General features: G+C 44.4%; 2 pseudogenes; both read left to right on the top strand.

Moving 5' to 3' along the window:
- The first annotated feature begins 4,219 nt into the window (after nt 1–4,219).
- LOC106724310 lies at nt 4,220–5,916 on the top strand (annotated as a pseudogene).
- A 544-nt stretch (nt 5,917–6,460) lies between these two features.
- LOC102262049 overlaps nt 6,461–10,436 on the top strand; it is a 10,331-nt pseudogene continuing 6,355 nt past the window's right edge.

Here is a 10,436-nt window from a genome sequence, read left to right on the forward strand (position 1 = left end):
CCCCACCCTTCACTCTCTCCACCTTCCATTACCCACCCTCCCTTCTTCTCCCCACATTCCCCCTCCATTTCCCTCAACCTACATTTCCTCCAACTTCTATCTCCTCACCCTCCACTCTCCCCACCCTCCATCCTCCTCAACCTTCATCTCCTTCCACACTCCCTCTCCCCTCCTCTCCCCAATCTTCCACCTTACCCTACCCTCTCCCCTGACCTTACTGTCTTCCACTAGAAGCCAGAAGTCAAGGGATTCCAGCTGTCATCCACAGAGGTCAGCCTCCTGGGAAGGAGGGCATGGGGGGGAGGGGGAAGAGAGTTTGGGGGAAGGGGGAGGAGAGTATGGGGGGAAGGGGGAAGAGTAGGTAAATGGGAACATCCAGCATCAGGTGAAAGAGCAGTTTTAGTAGGAGGGAGGTGGGGACAGGAGGGGAGAAGGCATAACAGGCCTTCTACTCACAACTTTGTACGCAGCTTGAATCTCTATACACACGTGACAAAAATAAAACACAATGCCACATCTTTTAAGACTGTCTATTATTCAGATTTTCACAAAGTTGAACTGGCCGTCCTCCAGCTGGTCTGAACTGACTTTGACTGCCTGCTGCCACAATGTGAGCTGCAGATCAGGCACATTTTAAGACTGAATAAAAGCACGTCAGTGGCTTTATCAGATGGGAATGAGCCACTACTCTATTCCTGTCAGATACTGTAATTCCCAAATCTGAAAACAATTTTAGAAAATACAAAAAAAAAAATACAAAAACCAGCTATGATGTCTGCTCTGCGTCATCCCCGTGCAGGAATGAGAACTATTTTGGCTCCTTGTGCGAGTACAGATTTGTCCTGACCTACCTTCCCTCCCTGACTGCCCTGAGCTATCTTTGAAACTGGGTCTGCACTGCGGCCCATGTGTCCTCAGAAGCCTGGATACTAAGGACAGAGATGGTTTTTGTTTTTCAGACCTGCCTACACCACTATCCACCTCACATGCACATGCACACACATGCATACACACTCACATGCACACTCTGACACATTTCACAGTGCAATCTGCAACCACCTCCAAATGTGGAAAGCCTAAGTGTGTCAGCCCACTGAAGCAAAAGCCATACTGCTCTTTCCCACCTGAATGTCCACAGGCCAGGGAGCACAGATGCACAGAATCCTAAATCCTGGTGGAGGGGAGGCCTGGCAGCTCATGGGTAACATGGTTAATGCATAAACTCTATAGCCGCTGCCCGACTGCATCAACAGTTCAGACAACTCTGGCTTGGTTCATTTCCCCCCGGCCCTGTGCAACACATTCTTTGCTAGCAGCGTCCCAGACCTTGTGAATGTGAAGTATGACAGGGTCAGGGGCAAAGGGCTTCAGACTTACCTTCCCTCCCTTCAGGGAGTTCCACCCTTTAACATTTGGATTGGACCATATGGAATTGCTGTTATTCTTAGGTCAAAAATGGTCAAATGTTGGTCTTCATGTAATTCAACCTAAATCACAGAAAGAACCAATAGTCAAAGCACCAGCTTTATGAATGGCTTGGAAAATACCCAACGATGTTCCAAAGACAAGGCTCTCTGGAGAAAATTGGGTTAGAAGATGCTTATAACCAAGGCCTAAGTCAACGGTTCTCAACCTGTGGGTCGCAAACCCTTTGGGGGTTGAACAACCCTTTCACAGGGATCGCTTAAGACCATCGGAAAACACATATATAATTACATATTGTTTTTGTGATTAATCACTATGCTTTAATTATGTTCAATTTGTAACAATGAAATTGGGGGTCACCACAACATGAGGAACTGTATTAAAGGGTCGCGGCATTAGGAAGGTTGAGAACCACTTGCCTAAGTGGAGTGTCCAGTTGCCTTTGGCTAGAATTGATAACTAGGGCTGCAATGCCCCTCCCTCGGAGCACAGGGAGAATGGGGTCCCTCCCCCCGCTCCCCCAACCAACCAGGAGGTGACTAACTGAGTTGTGCTCCTGGCCTGAGGGACTTCATTAGAGGTCACAGAAGGTGATAGGGTCGCTCCTTTTCTATATTTTGAACCCTGAAAAGAGACCACCACACAGGCTGCCCTGCATTAGCCTGAGGAGTAAATACATCAAAGGCATATCTGGAAGCACAGCATGGTTGTGATGGTTAATTTCATGCCAACTTGACTGGATTAAACACAGTTCCTGATGTGTCTGTGAGGGTGCTTCCAGATGAGATTAGCATTTGAATCAGTGGACACAGTAAAGTAGATTGCCCTCCTCAGTGTGGGTGGGCATTATCTAATACACTGAGGGCCTGAATAGAATTAGAGGTGGAGGAAGGAGAAATTCTCAACCCCCAATTTTTTTTTGTGCTTACCTGCTTGAGCTGGGACATTACATATCTTCTTCTGCCCTCGGACTTGGATTTACACCATGGACTCCCCTGGTTCTCAGACCTTTGGACTTGGACTGAGTTATACCATCGGCTGTCCTGGGTCTCCAGCTTGGAGACAGGTGATCATGGGGCTCCTCAGGCTCCATGATCACTGGGCTTCAGGTCTAACATTCAAGTCTTTAATTCATTTTGTATCTTTTTATTTTTCTTTTTTTAATCCTCACCCGAGGATATTTTTCTCCGGAGTTTTACAGAGAGTGGAAGAGAGATGGGAAGACAGAGGGAAATATTGATGTAAGAGAAACACATCAATTGGTTGCCTCTTGCACAAACCCCAACCAGGGCCTGGGCTGGGGAGAGGCCTGGAACTGAGGTATGTGCCCTTGACCAGAATTGAACCCGGGACTCTTCAGTCTGCAGGCCGTCGCTCTATCCACTGAGCAAAACCGGCTAGGGCTTTAATTCATTTTGAATAGTGGCTCAGTTTTATTCTTTTGCATGTGGTTGTCCAGTTTCCCCAACATAATTTACTGAAGAGACTATTATTTTCCCATTGTATATTCTTTGCTCCTTGGTCATAAATTAATTTAATTTTTTTAATCCTCACCCAAGGATGTTTTTATTGATTTTAGAGAGAGAGAAAGGGAAAGAGAAAGAAAGACAGAGAGATAGACAGAGAGACAGAAAGAAAGAAACATGGATGTGAGAGAGAAATATCGATCAGTTGCCTCCCATATGCACCCCGACCGGGAATCGAATCCACAACTTAAGTATGTGCCCTTGACTGGGAATTTAACCCATGAATCTTCAGTGCACAAGATGACACTCCAACCAACTGAGCCACACCAACCAGGGCTGTCATAAATTAATTGATCATATATGCCTGGGTTTGTTTCTGGCTGTCTATTCTATCCCATTGACTTATGTGTCTGTTTTTTATTACTGTAGCTTTGTACAGACATACCTTGTTTTATTGTGCTTTGCTTTATTGCACTTCATAGATGTTGCATTTTTTATAAGACTTGAAAGCAAGTCTATCAGTGCGATTTTTCTAACAGCATCTGCTCACTTCATGTTTCTGAATCACATTTTGGTAATTCTCACAATATTTCAAACTTTTTCATTATTATTACACTAGGGACCCAGTGCACGAATTCATGCACCTTGAAAGGAACCGTGGACCGCGAGGCTGTGGTGGGCACAGGGGCGAGTCTCAGCCCATCCTCCACACTCCTGCCTGGCTGCTCCCACTGTGGCCCCCAGTCCCCTGTCTGCCAGCAGCCCCTCTCCCACTGCCACCGCTCTCACGCACTGACGATGCTGGCCCCCAGTTGGGGCAATTGCACCTGCTGACAGCATGGAGCGATTGGGGCCGGCACCAGCAGCGGGTTTGAGCAGGGCCGGTGCCGTCAGTGGGTGCAAGCGGCAGCTGCTGCCGATTGCCCCTCAGGAGCAGGGGGAGGTGGAGAGGCCCTGAGGGGTAGTCGGGGCCAACAGCTGCCACTCGAACCTGCTGATGGCACCGAGCAATCAGGGCAGGTGCTTAGCAATCAGGGCCAGTGCCGGGCACCAGCAGCGGTTGGGAGTGGTGGCTGTGGCACTGGCAACAGGTGTGAGCGGCAGGCAAAGAATATTCAGTAACCACCAGAGGTTCGCCCCAATGACAGCGACCCGTGCCCTGCCTTTGTCTGGCACCCCCGCTCACCTGCTCCACCATCCCGCCACCGCCGACACCCACCATGTTCCTCACATGCCCCCTGGTGGTCAGGGCACATCATAGCGACCAGTTGTTCAGTTGTTCTGCTATTCAGTCTATTTGCATATTAGCCTTTTGTTGTATAGGATTTGTTATGGTGACCTTTGATGTCACTATTGCAATTGTTTTGGGGTACAATAAGCCCAGCCCATATAAGATGGCAAAAAATAATAACTGTTTTTCTATTCTGACTGCTTCACCTACCAAACTTTGCCCTTCTCTTTCTCTTCAGGCCTCCCTATTCCCTGAGACACAAAATGTTGAAATTAGGCTAATTAATAACCCTACAATAGCCTTTAAGTGTTCAAGTGAAAGGAAGAATCACATGTCTCTTACTTTAAATCAAAATATAGAAATGATTAAACTTTGTGAGGAAGGTATCTTGAAAGCTGAGATAGGCTGGAAACTATGCCTCTTGCACCAGTTAGCCAAGTGGTTAATGCAAAGGAAAAGTTCTGGAAGGAAATTAAAAATGCTACTCCAGAGAATACACAAATGATAAGAAAGTGAAACAGCCTCATTGCTGATCTGGAAGAAGTTTTAGTGATCTGGATAGAAGATCAAACCAGTTACAACATTCCCTTAAGTCAGTGGTTCTCAACCTTCTGGCCCTTTAAATACAGTTCCTCATGTTGTGACCCAACCATAAAATTATTTTCATTGCTACTTCATAACTGTAATGTTGCTACTGTTATGAATCGTAATGTAAATATCTGATATGCAGGATGGTCTTAGGCGACCCCTGTGAAAGGGTCGTTTGACCACCAAAGGGGTCGCGACCCACAGGTTGAGAACCGCTGCCTTAAGTCAAAGCCTAATCCAAAGCAAGGTTCTAAATCCCTTCAATTCTTTGAAGTCTGAGAAAGATGAAAAGCTTGAAGCTAGCGGTTGGTTCATTCGGTTTAAGAAAAGAAGCCATCTCCACAACATGAAAAAGCAAGGTGAAGCAGCAAGTGCTGATGTAGAATCTTCAACAAGTTTTCCAGAAGATCTAGCTAAGATAATTAACGAAGGTGGCTGCACTGAACAACAAATACTCAATGTAGATGTGCCGGAAGCCGGTCCATCCTTGCTGCTTGACACAGTCGCTGCAGGAAAGAAACATCTGCACAGCATATGTTTCAAGGGACCTGGCATATATAGCATATTGTTCTTAATATGTTTGCTCTCCTTAGCGCCATGTGTTTTAACCAAGGTCACCTCTCCGAGAAAGGTTGTTTCCCCAGGTGGGGATTTTTCCCTGAGGTTAGGGAGGGGATACAACCCCTTAACTAAGTGCCAGGCGGGTAGTTAATCACTTGAACTACAAACAATCACGCTTAAGCTACATAATCTTTACTCCCTGGAATGGAGATAAGAAACGCCCTAACCTTTGCAATAGAAATTGACAGGATTAAAATCAACTGGTATAAATACAGATGTAACAAGACAATAAACATCAGATCCTGATCAGATCCTAACCAGAACTTTGGCTGGAGATCCTGGCTAGAGGTCCTGACTAGGCTGCTGATCAACTGAAGGCTGTCTCCGTGTCATTCCTTCTTCGCCGACTCCGTCCACACCTTTGGGGACCCCTGGACCTGCTGGGGTTGGACCCCAGCATAGATGAAACAGCCTTCTACTGGAAGATGATGTCATCTAGAACTTTCACGGCTAGAGAGAAGTCAATGCCTGGCTTCAAAGCCCTTGAGAATTAGGCTAAATCTACTCTGCCTGTGTCTATAAATGGAACAACAAAGCCTGGATGACAGCACATCTGTTTACAACATGCTTTACTGAATATTTTAAGCCCACTGTTGAGACACACTGCTCAGAAAAAAAAAAAAAAAGGTTCCTTTCAAAATACTACTGCTCATTGACAATCCCCTGGTCACCTACCAGTAAGAGTTCTGGTGGAATGTACAATGAGATTAATGTGTTCATGCCTGCTAACAGAACATTCATTCTGCAGGCCAAGAAGGAAGGAATAATTTCAACTTTCAAGTCTCATTATAAAATATACTTTTGAGGCTATAGCTGCGATAGGTCGTGATTCCTCTGATGGACCTGGGCAAAGTAAATTGAAACCTTCTAGAAAGTATTCACCTTCTAGATGCCATTAAGAACATTCACGATTCATGGGAAGAGGTCAAAATATCAACATGAACAGGGGTTTGGAAGAAGTTGATTCCAACCCTATGGATGACTTTGAGGGCCTCAGGACCTTCGTGGAAAACGTAACTGCAGATGTGGTGGGGGAAGCAAGAGAACTAGACTCGGAAGTGGAGCCTGAAGATGTGACTGAATTCTATCGCCTCATGATAAAACTTCAATGGATGAGGAGTTGCTTCTAATGGATGAGAAAAGAACGTGGTTTCCTCAGAGGGAATCTACCCCTGGTGAAGATGCTGTGGTGATTGCTGAAATGACGTTAAAGGGCTTAGAATACTACGTAAACTTAGCTGATAAAACAGCAGCAGGATTTGAGAGGATTGACTCTAATTTTGAAAGAAGTTCTGTTGTTGGCAAAATGCTATCAGACAGCATTACATGCTACAGAGAAATTGTTTGTGAAAGGAAGAGTCAGTAGATGTGGTAAACCTCATTGCTGTCTTATTTAAGAAATTTTCACAGCCAACCCAATCTTCAGCAACTACCATCCTAATCAGTCAGCAGCCATCAACAGTGAGGCGAGACCCTGCACCAACAAAAAGATTACAATTCACTGAAGGCTCAGATGATAGCACTTTTTAGCAACAAGTTATTCTTAATTAAGGTATGTAATAGTGCTTTTAAACATAATTCTATTGCACACCTAATAGACTACAGCATAGTGCAAACATGACTTTTATATGTACTGGGAAACCTAAGAAATTTGTGTGACTTGCTTTATTGAGATATTAGCTTTATTGCGGTGGTCTGGAACCGACCTGCAATATGTCTGAGGTATACCTACCTGTAGGATGGTTGAAATTAAGGACTGTGATGCCTCCAGCGACTACTAGTTCTAATGAAATGTGTTTTCTCCATTTGAAAAAAGAAGACCAAGGGAGCTTTTTCTTCACCTCTGGGGGTGGGGCTCATGCTCCCCGGCCTTCCTCCCCTCACTTTTCTACCTGGCACCTAGAAATCTCTCTGTGCTCACTACCTGCTTCCCACATTATGTGCATCCAGTTAGTTCACCATATGAACTAGAGTTGGAATGAAATAAAGGCATTTAGAACTCCATACTGATTTGCTATTAAAGGGATCTAGGGCTACATCTCTTGGGAACAAGAGTTGCTTTGTTCAAAATAGTCCCCAAGGCTACCATGGATATGTCATTACTGGATTAATTTAGAATTTCCAAAGTGAAAACAAAAAATCAGATCTTTTGATAACTATGACCACAATCTTAAAAGACCACAAGACTAAGAGAGGATAATCAAGGAATAGTATTGATGATATTCAAACCTTTTACACAGCTAAAGGCATCTGGGCTGAAAAGGAGATTTACACAGTACCTATTTCCACAGGCTTTTTCGTAGAGACCTGGGCAGCTGACCTATTTCACTGTTTGAAGCAATGACCTGGGCTCATATGTGATATCCTAACATCTGTAGGCTTGAAAATAATTTTGAAAACCTGCAGTTCAGCACTTGGCATTTCACCAGAACTTTCCCAACTCCCAAAAGCCAAATCGTTTCTTATTCCACTATAGACTGCCTTGTTTATCTTTCCCAGAAGAAATGGAATAAAAACTAGAGCATTTGCTTCAGGTGATATATTATATATAATAGGACACTTAAAATTATCTTAGAGTAATAGTTTCTTATGAAAATTATATCAGGCCTAGAATTTTCTAGAAATATATATGTATGATGATAATCTACTACCCCAATTTTTATTCCACTTGATCTCTTCATTAGTAAATTAATAAAATGTCAGGTAAGAGAAATCAAAACAGCTAAAACAGGAAGACCAAAGATGACATGTTTTTTTAGTATAATTATTTATAGAACCCTGAGAATAAATTTCATACTATTGATAATATCACACTTTAATTCAAGAGGGGACAAAAATTTGGGGCCATCTGAATAGATATGAAAAAATCATTTCTTCTTACAAAGAGAAAAGAGATAGAAATTGATTTTATACAATTCTTTAATTAAAAAAAAGATTTTTCCACTATGGGAGAAAATTTTAATATTGCAGTCATATTTACATTTGCTGAATTCTAGAGTATAGATTTAGACTGCCCTTCAGTGGTCAGATTTATTTCTGTGAGAATACTCTAGAAAACCCCTCTATGTATATAAACCATCATGGGATTTAGGATGGCAACTGGCCTGACACAGGCCTGTTGATTTTAAACATGTACCTATATAATTTGGACAAAATTTTAAATGCTATAGAAATGCTTTAAAATATTCAAATCAGCCCTGCCAGTGTGGTTCAGTTGGTTGGAGCATCATCCCATACACCAAAAGGTCAGGGGTTCAATCCCCAGTCAGGGCATGTACCCAGGTCAATGTGCATGTGGGAGGCAACCAACCGATGTTTCTCTTTCACATCAATGTTTCTCTCTCTCCCTCTCCCTTCCTCTCTCTCTAAAATCAATAAAAAATATGTGGTTTTTTTTAAAGAGCAAAAGCAAATTATCATTTCCAGATAGTCCTCCAAATGGGATGCATAACCAAAAATATGTTTTTTTTAAAAGAGCAAAAGCAAATGATCATTTCCAGATAGTCCTCCAAATGGGATGCATAACCACCTCTGACATCTGCTTTGCCAGTGGCAACAGCTCTCCTCTGTAAGTGTCTGAAAGTGCCCAGTTAACCAGTTTTCCCCAGGTCTTGGGGGGAGGGGTCAAAGGTCAAACAGCTACTCAACTGCTTAAGCTGGCCCACAGTGCACCCCAGAGATAGAGCAAGATAAACAGAAGCTGCTGTCCCAGGCTATAGAAGGAAGCTGCCAACAAAGGGGACGTTCCCACTGAGACCACCTGTCCCTTGAGCAGGTGTTAGTGCTGTCATGACCTGCGGAGAACAAGCAGGCTCAGCTGGTGGTGATTACACACATACTCATCCCATTGAGCTAGTTGTCCGCCTGCCCAACTTATACTATAAAACGAGAGTCCCCCAGTTCATAATCAAGGGAAAGGCCAGACTGAGATGTTCTTGTTCACAGAAAGACGCACCACCGTTGCCTTCACATAGGTTAACTTGTAAGACAAAGAAGTTAAGCTGATGGAAGCTATCAAGACCAGTTACAATAGAGATATGATGAGACTCACCATCACTGGGAGGCAACATCAAAGATTTTTTTTTTTTAATCTGTGGCTCTCAGCTGGAAGAGCAAATGCTAAAGATCTGGCCACCAAATTCATATAAAAGTATAATGCTAACATTTCTTTTTATATATATGTACTAGTATATTTTCATTGATTTCAAAGAGGAAGAGAGAGATAGACAAAAACATCAATGATGAGAGAGAAACATTGTTTGGCTACCTTCTTTTGGTATGAGATGACACTCCAACCAACTGAGCCACCCGGTCAAGGTTAGGCTTCATTTTTAAATTTTTTGTTAAAGTATAATTGGAGTACAATATTACATTAGTTTCAGGTGTACAACATAGTGATTCAACATTTATATACCTTACTAGAGGCCTGGCCTGTGGGATCGAGCCGAAACCGGATCTCTGGCATCCCCCGAGGGATTCCAGATTGCGAGAGGGCACAGGCCAGGCCGAGGGACCCCACCGGTGCACAACTGGGGCCGGGGAAGGATGCGGGAGTTTGGCCAGCCAGGGAGGGACCGCGGGAGGGCTCTAGGGCGTGTCTGGCCTGTCTCGCTCTCACTCAGTCCCAATCGGCCAGACCCTAGCAGCAAGCTAACCTACCTGTCAGAGCATCTGCCCCCTGTTGGTCAGTGAATGTCATAGTGACGGTTGACTGGTCACCTCTCTGCCCCTTGGTGGTCAGTGCATGTCATAGCGAGCGGTTGAGCGGTCTTAGCATATCATTCGCGTATTATGCTTTGATTGATTGAATGGACAATCAGACACTTAGCATATTAGGCTTTTATTAGATAGGAATTAGAGGCCTGTACACGAAAATTTGTCCACTCAGGGTGGGTCGGGGGTCCCTCAGCCTGGCCTGCACCCTCTCGCAGATCGGGAGCCCTCAGAGGATGTCCAACTGATGGCTTAGGCCCTCTGCGGGAGGTGACCCTGGCAGGCGATCTGGGGATGGCGCCAACCCCGCTTTCCATTGTCCCACCACTGCTACCGCTGGTGGCCTCCCTCTGCAGGAGGCAACTGGGCAGGCCAATCAGGGGACGGCGCCC

The sequence above is a fragment of the Myotis brandtii genome, unplaced genomic scaffold (assembly GCF_000412655.1).
Source record: "Myotis brandtii unplaced genomic scaffold, ASM41265v1 scaffold796, whole genome shotgun sequence".
In the NCBI taxonomy this organism is placed as follows: domain Eukaryota; kingdom Metazoa; phylum Chordata; class Mammalia; order Chiroptera; family Vespertilionidae; genus Myotis; species Myotis brandtii.